The sequence below is a fragment of the Haliotis rufescens genome, unplaced genomic scaffold (genome assembly GCF_023055435.1).
Source record: "Haliotis rufescens isolate VD_foot unplaced genomic scaffold, xgHalRufe1.0.p SCAF_156, whole genome shotgun sequence".
Classification (NCBI taxonomy): Eukaryota; Metazoa; Mollusca; class Gastropoda; order Lepetellida; family Haliotidae; genus Haliotis; species Haliotis rufescens.
Window position 1 is genome coordinate 110,446 of NW_025963842.1, and position 11,800 is coordinate 122,245.

The 11,800-nt window shown below is 44.8% G+C and overlaps 20 non-coding genes across 20 annotated transcripts; all 20 read left to right on the plus strand.

Annotated features, from left to right (window-relative positions):
- Positions 1–320: 320 nt before the first annotated feature.
- Positions 321–484, plus strand: LOC125380559. Its single transcript, XR_007221207.1, has one exon. It is a non-coding gene; the product is annotated as a U1 spliceosomal RNA (small nuclear RNA).
- Positions 485–912: 428 nt separating this feature from the next.
- On the plus strand, positions 913–1,076 carry LOC125380561. Its single transcript, XR_007221209.1, has one exon. It is a non-coding gene; the product is annotated as a U1 spliceosomal RNA (small nuclear RNA).
- A 439-nt stretch (positions 1,077–1,515) lies between these two features.
- On the plus strand, positions 1,516–1,679 carry LOC125380562. The gene has a single exon (XR_007221210.1). It is a non-coding gene; the product is annotated as a U1 spliceosomal RNA (small nuclear RNA).
- A 439-nt stretch (positions 1,680–2,118) lies between these two features.
- Positions 2,119–2,282, plus strand: LOC125380563. Its single transcript, XR_007221211.1, has one exon. It is a non-coding gene; the product is annotated as a U1 spliceosomal RNA (small nuclear RNA).
- Positions 2,283–2,715: 433 nt separating this feature from the next.
- On the plus strand, positions 2,716–2,879 carry LOC125380564. Its single transcript, XR_007221212.1, has one exon. It is a non-coding gene; the product is annotated as a U1 spliceosomal RNA (small nuclear RNA).
- A 430-nt stretch (positions 2,880–3,309) lies between these two features.
- On the plus strand, positions 3,310–3,473 carry LOC125380565. Its single transcript, XR_007221213.1, has one exon. It is a non-coding gene; the product is annotated as a U1 spliceosomal RNA (small nuclear RNA).
- Positions 3,474–3,922: 449 nt separating this feature from the next.
- LOC125380566 lies at positions 3,923–4,086 on the plus strand. Its single transcript, XR_007221214.1, has one exon. It is a non-coding gene; the product is annotated as a U1 spliceosomal RNA (small nuclear RNA).
- A 436-nt stretch (positions 4,087–4,522) lies between these two features.
- LOC125380567 lies at positions 4,523–4,686 on the plus strand. The gene has a single exon (XR_007221215.1). It is a non-coding gene; the product is annotated as a U1 spliceosomal RNA (small nuclear RNA).
- Positions 4,687–5,109: 423 nt separating this feature from the next.
- Positions 5,110–5,273, plus strand: LOC125380568. The gene has a single exon (XR_007221216.1). It is a non-coding gene; the product is annotated as a U1 spliceosomal RNA (small nuclear RNA).
- Positions 5,274–5,695: 422 nt separating this feature from the next.
- On the plus strand, positions 5,696–5,859 carry LOC125380569. The gene has a single exon (XR_007221217.1). It is a non-coding gene; the product is annotated as a U1 spliceosomal RNA (small nuclear RNA).
- Positions 5,860–6,295: 436 nt separating this feature from the next.
- On the plus strand, positions 6,296–6,459 carry LOC125380570. Its single transcript, XR_007221218.1, has one exon. It is a non-coding gene; the product is annotated as a U1 spliceosomal RNA (small nuclear RNA).
- A 436-nt stretch (positions 6,460–6,895) lies between these two features.
- Positions 6,896–7,059, plus strand: LOC125380572. The gene has a single exon (XR_007221220.1). It is a non-coding gene; the product is annotated as a U1 spliceosomal RNA (small nuclear RNA).
- Positions 7,060–7,480: 421 nt separating this feature from the next.
- On the plus strand, positions 7,481–7,644 carry LOC125380573. Its single transcript, XR_007221221.1, has one exon. It is a non-coding gene; the product is annotated as a U1 spliceosomal RNA (small nuclear RNA).
- Positions 7,645–8,067: 423 nt separating this feature from the next.
- On the plus strand, positions 8,068–8,231 carry LOC125380574. Its single transcript, XR_007221222.1, has one exon. It is a non-coding gene; the product is annotated as a U1 spliceosomal RNA (small nuclear RNA).
- A 430-nt stretch (positions 8,232–8,661) lies between these two features.
- Positions 8,662–8,825, plus strand: LOC125380575. The gene has a single exon (XR_007221223.1). It is a non-coding gene; the product is annotated as a U1 spliceosomal RNA (small nuclear RNA).
- Positions 8,826–9,246: 421 nt separating this feature from the next.
- On the plus strand, positions 9,247–9,410 carry LOC125380576. The gene has a single exon (XR_007221224.1). It is a non-coding gene; the product is annotated as a U1 spliceosomal RNA (small nuclear RNA).
- A 421-nt stretch (positions 9,411–9,831) lies between these two features.
- On the plus strand, positions 9,832–9,995 carry LOC125380577. Its single transcript, XR_007221225.1, has one exon. It is a non-coding gene; the product is annotated as a U1 spliceosomal RNA (small nuclear RNA).
- Positions 9,996–10,416: 421 nt separating this feature from the next.
- On the plus strand, positions 10,417–10,580 carry LOC125380579. Its single transcript, XR_007221226.1, has one exon. It is a non-coding gene; the product is annotated as a U1 spliceosomal RNA (small nuclear RNA).
- A 419-nt stretch (positions 10,581–10,999) lies between these two features.
- On the plus strand, positions 11,000–11,163 carry LOC125380580. The gene has a single exon (XR_007221227.1). It is a non-coding gene; the product is annotated as a U1 spliceosomal RNA (small nuclear RNA).
- Positions 11,164–11,584: 421 nt separating this feature from the next.
- Positions 11,585–11,748, plus strand: LOC125380581. Its single transcript, XR_007221228.1, has one exon. It is a non-coding gene; the product is annotated as a U1 spliceosomal RNA (small nuclear RNA).
- The last annotated feature ends 52 nt before the right edge of the window (positions 11,749–11,800 follow it).

Here is an 11,800-nt window from a genome sequence, read left to right on the forward strand (position 1 = left end):
GTTTATTTTGCTGAGTAGCTCCCAAGGAGAAAGATAGGACCCGGAAGGAAACTTGGGTGTTGACATGGAAGTTACCTCCCCTGGGTACCTGGCGCAAGGTGCATGTCTATGCAGCCTAAAATGCAAATAAAGCCATTTCCGTCTCGTTCTTCCTACCAATAATCTTTGCATAAAGCGAACGGGTGAATGTAGTGCCATGTACAGGGAAGTATAAAAATGTTTGAACTGAAATGGAATATATGTGAAGTTTTGCTTACAAGACACCTGAATGAGGTGATGTGTATGTTTGTAGTGATGGTTAGGAAGCTGCAGTTTCAGGCATACTTACCTGGCACAGGCTTAACAGTGATCCGCAAGGCTGTGGGCCCGGGGCGAGACCTTTCCATTGCACATCGGCTTGGTTGACCCCTGCGATCATCCCAAATGTGGACGACTCGGGTGCGCAATTTATAAGTGTGGGGGACTGCGTTCGCGCTCTCCCCTGGAAAAAACAATCAAAAATAGAAATGCCTTTTTTTCATTCTGTTTGTCTATCATGACATGTTCAGTTGTTGTTGTTGTTGTTGTTGTTGTTGTTGTTGTATGATGATGTGTTTATTTTGCTGAGTAGCTCCCAAGGAGAAAGATAGGACCCGGAAGGAAACTTGGGTGTTGACATGGAAGTTACCTCCCCTGGGTACCTGGCGCAAGGTGCATGTCTATGCAGCCTAAAATGCAAATAAAGCCATTTCCGTCTCGTTCTTCCTACCAATAATCTTTGCATAAAGCGAACGGGTGAATGTAGTGCCATGTACAGGGAAGTATAAAAATGTTTGAACTGAAATGGAATATATGTGAAGTTTTGCTTACAAGACACCTGAATGAGGTGATGTGTATGTTTGTAGTGATGGTTAGGAAGCTGCAGTTTCAGGCATACTTACCTGGCACAGGCTTAACAGTGATCCGCAAGGCTGTGGGCCCGGGGCGAGACCTTTCCATTGCACATCGGCTTGGTTGACCCCTGCGATCATCCCAAATGTGGACGACTCGGGTGCGCAATTTATAAGTGTGGGGGACTGCGTTCGCGCTCTCCCCTGGAAAAAACAATCAAAAATAGAAATGCCTTTTTTTCATTCTGTTTGTCTATCATGACATGTTCAGTTGTTGTTGTTGTTGTTGTTGTTGTTGTTGTTGTTGTTGATGATGATGTGTTTATTTTGCTGAGTAGCTCCCAAGGAGAAAGATAGGACCCGGAAGGAAACTTGGGTGTTGACATGGAAGTTACCTCCCCTGGGTACCTGGCGCAAGGTGCATGTCTATGCAGCCTAAAATGCAAATAAAGCCATTTCCGTCTCGTTCTTCCTACCAATAATCTTTGCATAAAGCGAACGGGTGAATGTAGTGCCATGTACAGGGAAGTATAAAAATGTTTGAACTGAAATGGAATATATGTGAAGTTGAAGTTTTGCTTACAAGACACCTGAATGAGGTGATGTGTATGTTTGTAGTGATGGTTAGGAAGCTGCAGTTTCAGGCATACTTACCTGGCACAGGCTTAACAGTGATCCGCAAGGCTGTGGGCCCGGGGCGAGACCTTTCCATTGCACATCGGCTTGGTTGACCCCTGCGATCATCCCAAATGTGGACGACTCGGGTGCGCAATTTATAAGTGTGGGGGACTGCGTTCGCGCTCTCCCCTGGAAAAAACAATCAAAAATAGAAATGCCTTTTTTTCATTCTGTTTGTCTATCATGACATGTTCAGTTGTTGTTGTTGTTGTTGTTGTTGTTGTTGTTGTTGTTGTTGTTGATGATGATGTGTTTATTTTGCTGAGTAGCTCCCAAGGAGAAAGATAGGACCCGGAAGGAAACTTGGGTGTTGACATGGAAGTTACCTCCCCTGGGTACCTGGCGCAAGGTGCATGTCTATGCAGCCTAAAATGCAAATAAAGCCATTTCCGTCTCGTTCTTCCTACCAATAATCTTTGCATAAAGCGAACGGGTGAATGTAGTGCCATGTACAGGGAAGTATAAAAATGTTTGAACTGAAATGGAATATATGTGAAGTTTTGCTTACAAGACACCTGAATGAGGTGATGTGTATGTTTGTAGTGATGGTTAGGAAGCTGCAGTTTCAGGCATACTTACCTGGCACAGGCTTAACAGTGATCCGCAAGGCTGTGGGCCCGGGGCGAGACCTTTCCATTGCACATCGGCTTGGTTGACCCCTGCGATCATCCCAAATGTGGACGACTCGGGTGCGCAATTTATAAGTGTGGGGGACTGCGTTCGCGCTCTCCCCTGGAAAAAACAATCAAAAATAGAAATGCCTTTTTTTCATTCTGTTTGTCTATCATGACATGTTCAGTTGTTGTTGTTGTTGTTGTTGTTGTTGTTGTTGTTGTTGTTGATGATGTGTTTATTTTGCTGAGTAGCTCCCAAGGAGAAAGATAGGACCCGGAAGGAAACTTGGGTGTTGACATGGAAGTTACCTCCCCTGGGTACCTGGCGCAAGGTGCATGTCTATGCAGCCTAAAATGCAAATAAAGCCATTTCCGTCTCGTTCTTCCTACCAATAATCTTTGCATAAAGCGAACGGGTGAATGTAGTGCCATGTACAGGGAAGTATAAAAATGTTTGAACTGAAATGGAATATATGTGAAGTTTTGCTTACAAGACACCTGAATGAGGTGATGTGTATGTTTGTAGTGATGGTTAGGAAGCTGCAGTTTCAGGCATACTTACCTGGCACAGGCTTAACAGTGATCCGCAAGGCTGTGGGCCCGGGGCGAGACCTTTCCATTGCACATCGGCTTGGTTGACCCCTGCGATCATCCCAAATGTGGACGACTCGGGTGCGCAATTTATAAGTGTGGGGGACTGCGTTCGCGCTCTCCCCTGGAAAAAACAATCAAAAATAGAAATGCCTTTTTTTCATTCTGTTTGTCTATCATGACATGTTCAGTTGTTGTTGTTGTTGTTGTTGTTGTTGTTGTTGTTGTTATGATGTGTGTTATTTTGCTGAGTAGCTCCCAAGGAGAAAGATAGGACCCGGAAGGAAACTTGGGTGTTGACATGGAAGTTACCTCCCCTGGGTACCTGGCGCAAGGTGCATGTCTATGCAGCCTAAAATGCAAATAAAGCCATTTCCGTCTCGTTCTTCCTACCAATAATCTTTGCATAAAGCGAACGGGTGAATGTAGTGCCATGTACAGGGAAGTATAAAAATGTTTGAACTGAAATGGAATATATGTGAAGTTTTGCTTACAAGACACCTGAATGAGGTGATGTGTATGTTTGTAGTGATGGTTAGGAAGCTGCAGTTTCAGGCATACTTACCTGGCACAGGCTTAACAGTGATCCGCAAGGCTGTGGGCCCGGGGCGAGACCTTTCCATTGCACATCGGCTTGGTTGACCCCTGCGATCATCCCAAATGTGGACGACTCGGGTGCGCAATTTATAAGTGTGGGGGACTGCGTTCGCGCTCTCCCCTGGAAAAAACAATCAAAAAAAACAATCAAAAATAGAAATGCCTTTTTTTCATTCTGTTTGTCTATCATGACATGTTCAGTTGTTGTTGTTGTTGTTGTTGTTGTTGTTGTTGTTGTTGTTGATGATGATGTGTTTATTTTGCTGAGTAGCTCCCAAGGAGAAAGATAGGACCCGGAAGGAAACTTGGGTGTTGACATGGAAGTTACCTCCCCTGGGTACCTGGCGCAAGGTGCATGTCTATGCAGCCTAAAATGCAAATAAAGCCATTTCCGTCTCGTTCTTCCTACCAATAATCTTTGCATAAAGCGAACGGGTGAATGTAGTGCCATGTACAGGGAAGTATAAAAATGTTTGAACTGAAATGGAATATATGTGAAGTTTTGCTTACAAGACACCTGAATGAGGTGATGTGTATGTTTGTAGTGATGGTTAGGAAGCTGCAGTTTCAGGCATACTTACCTGGCACAGGCTTAACAGTGATCCGCAAGGCTGTGGGCCCGGGGCGAGACCTTTCCATTGCACATCGGCTTGGTTGACCCCTGCGATCATCCCAAATGTGGACGACTCGGGTGCGCAATTTATAAGTGTGGGGGACTGCGTTCGCGCTCTCCCCTGGAAAAAACAATCAAAAATAGAAATGCCTTTTTTTCATTCTGTTTGTCTATCATGACATGTTCAGTTGTTGTTGTTGTTGTTGTTGTTGTTGTTGTTGTTGTTGTTGATGATGATGTGTTTATTTTGCTGAGTAGCTCCCAAGGAGAAAGATAGGACCCGGAAGGAAACTTGGGTGTTGACATGGAAGTTACCTCCCCTGGGTACCTGGCGCAAGGTGCATGTCTATGCAGCCTAAAATGCAAATAAAGCCATTTCCGTCTCGTTCTTCCTACCAATAATCTTTGCATAAAGCGAACGGGTGAATGTAGTGCCATGTACAGGGAAGTATAAAAATGTTTGAACTGAAATGGAATATATGTGAAGTTTTGCTTACAAGACACCTGAATGAGGTGATGTGTATGTTTGTAGTGATGGTTAGGAAGCTGCAGTTTCAGGCATACTTACCTGGCACAGGCTTAACAGTGATCCGCAAGGCTGTGGGCCCGGGGCGAGACCTTTCCATTGCACATCGGCTTGGTTGACCCCTGCGATCATCCCAAATGTGGACGACTCGGGTGCGCAATTTATAAGTGTGGGGGACTGCGTTCGCGCTCTCCCCTGGAAAAAACAATCAAAAATAGAAATGCCTTTTTTTCATTCTGTTTGTCTATCATGACATGTTCAGTTGTTGTTGTTGTTGTTGTTGTTGTTGTTGTTGTTGTGTTTATTTTGCTGAGTAGCTCCCAAGGAGAAAGATAGGACCCGGAAGGAAACTTGGGTGTTGACATGGAAGTTACCTCCCCTGGGTACCTGGCGCAAGGTGCATGTCTATGCAGCCTAAAATGCAAATAAAGCCATTTCCGTCTCGTTCTTCCTACCAATAATCTTTGCATAAAGCGAACGGGTGAATGTAGTGCCATGTACAGGGAAGTATAAAAATGTTTGAACTGAAATGGAATATATGTGAAGTTTTGCTTACAAGACACCTGAATGAGGTGATGTGTATGTTTGTAGTGATGGTTAGGAAAAGCTGCAGTTTCAGGCATACTTACCTGGCACAGGCTTAACAGTGATCCGCAAGGCTGTGGGCCCGGGGCGAGACCTTTCCATTGCACATCGGCTTGGTTGACCCCTGCGATCATCCCAAATGTGGACGACTCGGGTGCGCAATTTATAAGTGTGGGGGACTGCGTTCGCGCTCTCCCCTGGAAAAAACAATCAAAAATAGAAATGCCTTTTTTTCATTCTGTTTGTCTATCATGACATGTTCAGTTGTTGTTGTTGTTGTTGTTGTTGTTGTTGTTGTTGTGTTTGATTTTGCTGAGTAGCTCCCAAGGAGAAAGATAGGACCCGGAAGGAAACTTGGGTGTTGACATGGAAGTTACCTCCCCTGGGTACCTGGCGCAAGGTGCATGTCTATGCAGCCTAAAATGCAAATAAAGCCATTTCCGTCTCGTTCTTCCTACCAATAATCTTTGCATAAAGCGAACGGGTGAATGTAGTGCCATGTACAGGGAAGTATAAAAATGTTTGAACTGAAATGGAATATATGTGAAGTTTTGCTTACAAGACACCTGAATGAGGTGATGTGTATGTTTGTAGTGATGGTTAGGAAGCTGCAGTTTCAGGCATACTTACCTGGCACAGGCTTAACAGTGATCCGCAAGGCTGTGGGCCCGGGGCGAGACCTTTCCATTGCACATCGGCTTGGTTGACCCCTGCGATCATCCCAAATGTGGACGACTCGGGTGCGCAATTTATAAGTGTGGGGGACTGCGTTCGCGCTCTCCCCTGGAAAAAACAATCAAAAATAGAAATGCCTTTTTTTCATTCTGTTTGTCTATCATGACATGTTCAGTTGTTGTTGTTGTTGTTGTTGTTGTTGTTGTTGTTGTTGTTGATGATGATGTGTTTATTTTGCTGAGTAGCTCCCAAGGAGAAAGATAGGACCCGGAAGGAAACTTGGGTGTTGACATGGAAGTTACCTCCCCTGGGTACCTGGCGCAAGGTGCATGTCTATGCAGCCTAAAATGCAAATAAAGCCATTTCCGTCTCGTTCTTCCTACCAATAATCTTTGCATAAAGCGAACGGGTGAATGTAGTGCCATGTACAGGGAAGTATAAAAATGTTTGAACTGAAATGGAATATATGTGAAGTTTTGCTTACAAGACACCTGAATGAGGTGATGTGTATGTTTGTAGTGATGGTTAGGAAGCTGCAGTTTCAGGCATACTTACCTGGCACAGGCTTAACAGTGATCCGCAAGGCTGTGGGCCCGGGGCGAGACCTTTCCATTGCACATCGGCTTGGTTGACCCCTGCGATCATCCCAAATGTGGACGACTCGGGTGCGCAATTTATAAGTGTGGGGGACTGCGTTCGCGCTCTCCCCTGGAAAAAACAATCAAAAATAGAAATGCCTTTTTTTCATTCTGTTTGTCTATCATGACATGTTCAGTTGTTGTTGTTGTTGTTGTTGTTGTTGTTGTTGTTGTTGTTGATGATGATGTGTTTATTTTGCTGAGTAGCTCCCAAGGAGAAAGATAGGACCCGGAAGGAAACTTGGGTGTTGACATGGAAGTTACCTCCCCTGGGTACCTGGCGCAAGGTGCATGTCTATGCAGCCTAAAATGCAAATAAAGCCATTTCCGTCTCGTTCTTCCTACCAATAATCTTTGCATAAAGCGAACGGGTGAATGTAGTGCCATGTACAGGGAAGTATAAAAATGTTTGAACTGAAATGGAATATATGTGAAGTTTTGCTTACAAGACACCTGAATGAGGTGATGTGTATGTTTGTAGTGATGGTTAGGAAGCTGCAGTTTCAGGCATACTTACCTGGCACAGGCTTAACAGTGATCCGCAAGGCTGTGGGCCCGGGGCGAGACCTTTCCATTGCACATCGGCTTGGTTGACCCCTGCGATCATCCCAAATGTGGACGACTCGGGTGCGCAATTTATAAGTGTGGGGGACTGCGTTCGCGCTCTCCCCTGGAAAAAACAATCAAAAATAGAAATGCCTTTTTTTCATTCTGTTTGTCTATCATGACATGTTCAGTTGTTGTTGTTGTTGTTGTTGTTGTTGTTGTTGTTGTGTTTATTTTGCTGAGTAGCTCCCAAGGAGAAAGATAGGACCCGGAAGGAAACTTGGGTGTTGACATGGAAGTTACCTCCCCTGGGTACCTGGCGCAAGGTGCATGTCTATGCAGCCTAAAATGCAAATAAAGCCATTTCCGTCTCGTTCTTCCTACCAATAATCTTTGCATAAAGCGAACGGGTGAATGTAGTGCCATGTACAGGGAAGTATAAAAATGTTTGAACTGAAATGGAATATATGTGAAGTTTTGCTTACAAGACACCTGAATGAGGTGATGTGTATGTTTGTAGTGATGGTTAGGAAGCTGCAGTTTCAGGCATACTTACCTGGCACAGGCTTAACAGTGATCCGCAAGGCTGTGGGCCCGGGGCGAGACCTTTCCATTGCACATCGGCTTGGTTGACCCCTGCGATCATCCCAAATGTGGACGACTCGGGTGCGCAATTTATAAGTGTGGGGGACTGCGTTCGCGCTCTCCCCTGGAAAAAACAATCAAAAATAGAAATGCCTTTTTTTCATTCTGTTTGTCTATCATGACATGTTCAGTTGTTGTTGTTGTTGTTGTTGTTGTTGTTGTTGTTGTGTTGTGATTTTGCTGAGTAGCTCCCAAGGAGAAAGATAGGACCCGGAAGGAAACTTGGGTGTTGACATGGAAGTTACCTCCCCTGGGTACCTGGCGCAAGGTGCATGTCTATGCAGCCTAAAATGCAAATAAAGCCATTTCCGTCTCGTTCTTCCTACCAATAATCTTTGCATAAAGCGAACGGGTGAATGTAGTGCCATGTACAGGGAAGTATAAAAATGTTTGAACTGAAATGGAATATATGTGAAGTTTTGCTTACAAGACACCTGAATGAGGTGATGTGTATGTTTGTAGTGATGGTTAGGAAGCTGCAGTTTCAGGCATACTTACCTGGCACAGGCTTAACAGTGATCCGCAAGGCTGTGGGCCCGGGGCGAGACCTTTCCATTGCACATCGGCTTGGTTGACCCCTGCGATCATCCCAAATGTGGACGACTCGGGTGCGCAATTTATAAGTGTGGGGGACTGCGTTCGCGCTCTCCCCTGGAAAAAACAATCAAAAATAGAAATGCCTTTTTTTCATTCTGTTTGTCTATCATGACATGTTCAGTTGTTGTTGTTGTTGTTGTTGTTGTTGTTGTTGTTGATGATGATGTGTTTATTTTGCTGAGTAGCTCCCAAGGAGAAAGATAGGACCCGGAAGGAAACTTGGGTGTTGACATGGAAGTTACCTCCCCTGGGTACCTGGCGCAAGGTGCATGTCTATGCAGCCTAAAATGCAAATAAAGCCATTTCCGTCTCGTTCTTCCTACCAATAATCTTTGCATAAAGCGAACGGGTGAATGTAGTGCCATGTACAGGGAAGTATAAAAATGTTTGAACTGAAATGGAATATATGTGAAGTTTTGCTTACAAGACACCTGAATGAGGTGATGTGTATGTTTGTAGTGATGGTTAGGAAGCTGCAGTTTCAGGCATACTTACCTGGCACAGGCTTAACAGTGATCCGCAAGGCTGTGGGCCCGGGGCGAGACCTTTCCATTGCACATCGGCTTGGTTGACCCCTGCGATCATCCCAAATGTGGACGACTCGGGTGCGCAATTTATAAGTGTGGGGGACTGCGTTCGCGCTCTCCCCTGGAAAAAACAATCAAAAATAGAAATGCCTTTTTTTCATTCTGTTTGTCTATCATGACATGTTCAGTTGTTGTTGTTGTTGTTGTTGTTGTTGTTGTTGTTGTGTTTATTTTGCTGAGTAGCTCCCAAGGAGAAAGATAGGACCCGGAAGGAAACTTGGGTGTTGACATGGAAGTTACCTCCCCTGGGTACCTGGCGCAAGGTGCATGTCTATGCAGCCTAAAATGCAAATAAAGCCATTTCCGTCTCGTTCTTCCTACCAATAATCTTTGCATAAAGCGAACGGGTGAATGTAGTGCCATGTACAGGGAAGTATAAAAATGTTTGAACTGAAATGGAATATATGTGAAGTTTTGCTTACAAGACACCTGAATGAGGTGATGTGTATGTTTGTAGTGATGGTTAGGAAGCTGCAGTTTCAGGCATACTTACCTGGCACAGGCTTAACAGTGATCCGCAAGGCTGTGGGCCCGGGGCGAGACCTTTCCATTGCACATCGGCTTGGTTGACCCCTGCGATCATCCCAAATGTGGACGACTCGGGTGCGCAATTTATAAGTGTGGGGGACTGCGTTCGCGCTCTCCCCTGGAAAAAACAATCAAAAATAGAAATGCCTTTTTTTCATTCTGTTTGTCTATCATGACATGTTCAGTTGTTGTTGTTGTTGTTGTTGTTGTTGTTGTTGTTGTGTTTATTTTGCTGAGTAGCTCCCAAGGAGAAAGATAGGACCCGGAAGGAAACTTGGGTGTTGACATGGAAGTTACCTCCCCTGGGTACCTGGCGCAAGGTGCATGTCTATGCAGCCTAAAATGCAAATAAAGCCATTTCCGTCTCGTTCTTCCTACCAATAATCTTTGCATAAAGCGAACGGGTGAATGTAGTGCCATGTACAGGGAAGTATAAAAATGTTTGAACTGAAATGGAATATATGTGAAGTTTTGCTTACAAGACACCTGAATGAGGTGATGTGTATGTTTGTAGTGATGGTTAGGAAGCTGCAGTTTCAGGCATACTTACCTGGCACAGGCTTAACAGTGATCCGCAAGGCTGTGGGCCCGGGGCGAGACCTTTCCATTGCACATCGGCTTGGTTGACCCCTGCGATCATCCCAAATGTGGACGACTCGGGTGCGCAATTTATAAGTGTGGGGGACTGCGTTCGCGCTCTCCCCTGGAAAAAACAATCAAAAATAGAAATGCCTTTTTTTCATTCTGTTTGTCTATCATGACATGTTCAGTTGTTGTTGTTGTTGTTGTTGTTGTTGTTGTTGTTGTGTTTATTTTGCTGAGTAGCTCCCAAGGAGAAAGATAGGACCCGGAAGGAAACTTGGGTGTTGACATGGAAGTTACCTCCCCTGGGTACCTGGCGCAAGGTGCATGTCTATGCAGCCTAAAATGCAAATAAAGCCATTTCCGTCTCGTTCTTCCTACCAATAATCTTTGCATAAAGCGAACGGGTGAATGTAGTGCCATGTACAGGGAAGTATAAAAATGTTTGAACTGAAATGGAATATATGTGAAGTTTTGCTTACAAGACACCTGAATGAGGTGATGTGTATGTTTGTAGTGATGGTTAGGAAGCTGCAGTTTCAGGCATACTTACCTGGCACAGGCTTAACAGTGATCCGCAAGGCTGTGGGCCCGGGGCGAGACCTTTCCATTGCACATCGGCTTGGTTGACCCCTGCGATCATCCCAAATGTGGACGACTCGGGTGCGCAATTTATAAGTGTGGGGGACTGCGTTCGCGCTCTCCCCTGGAAAAAACAATCAAAAATAGAAATGCCTTTTTTTCATTCTGTTTGTCTATCATGACATGTTCAGTTGTTGTTGTTGTTGTTGTTGTTGTTGTTGTTGTGTTTGATTTTGCTGAGTAGCTCCCAAGGAGAAAGATAGGACCCGGAAGGAAACTTGGGTGTTGACATGGAAGTTACCTCCCCTGGGTACCTGGCGCAAGGTGCATGTCTATGCAGCCTAAAATGCAAATAAAGCCATTTCCGTCTCGTTCTTCCTACCAATAATCTTTGCATAAAGCGAACGGGTGAATGTAGTGCCATGTACAGGGAAGTATAAAAATGTTTGAACTGAAATGGAATATATGTGAAGTTTTGCTTACAAGACACCTGAATGAGGTGATGTGTATGTTTGTAGTGATGGTTAGGAAGCTGCAGTTTCAGGCATACTTACCTGGCACAGGCTTAACAGTGATCCGCAAGGCTGTGGGCCCGGGGCGAGACCTTTCCATTGCACATCGGCTTGGTTGACCCCTGCGATCATCCCAAATGTGGACGACTCGGGTGCGCAATTTATAAGTGTGGGGGACTGCGTTCGCGCTCTCCCCTGGAAAAAACAATCAAAAATAGAAATGCCTTTTTTTCATTCTGTTTGTCTATCATGACATGTTCAGTTGTTGTTGTTGTTGTTGTTGTTGTTGTTGTTGTTGTGTTTATTTTGCTGAGTAGCTCCCAAGGAGAAAGATAGGACCCGGAAGGAAACTTGGGTGTTGACATGGAAGTTACCTCCCCTGGGTACCTGGCGCAAGGTGCATGTCTATGCAGCCTAAAATGCAAATAAAGCCATTTCCGTCTCGTTCTTCCTACCAATAATCTTTGCATAAAGCGAACGGGTGAATGTAGTGCCATGTACAGGGAAGTATAAAAATGTTTGAACTGAAATGGAATATATGTGAAGTTTTGCTTACAAGACACCTGAATGAGGTGATGTGTATGTTTGTAGTGATGGTTAGGAAGCTGCAGTTTCAGGCATACTTACCTGGCACAGGCTTAACAGTGATCCGCAAGGCTGTGGGCCCGGGGCGAGACCTTTCCATTGCACATCGGCTTGGTTGACCCCTGCGATCATCCCAAATGTGGACGACTCGGGTGCGCAATTTATAAGTGTGGGGGACTGCGTTCGCGCTCTCCCCTGGAAAAAACAATCAAAAATAGAAATGCCTTTTTTTCATTCTGTTTGTCTATCA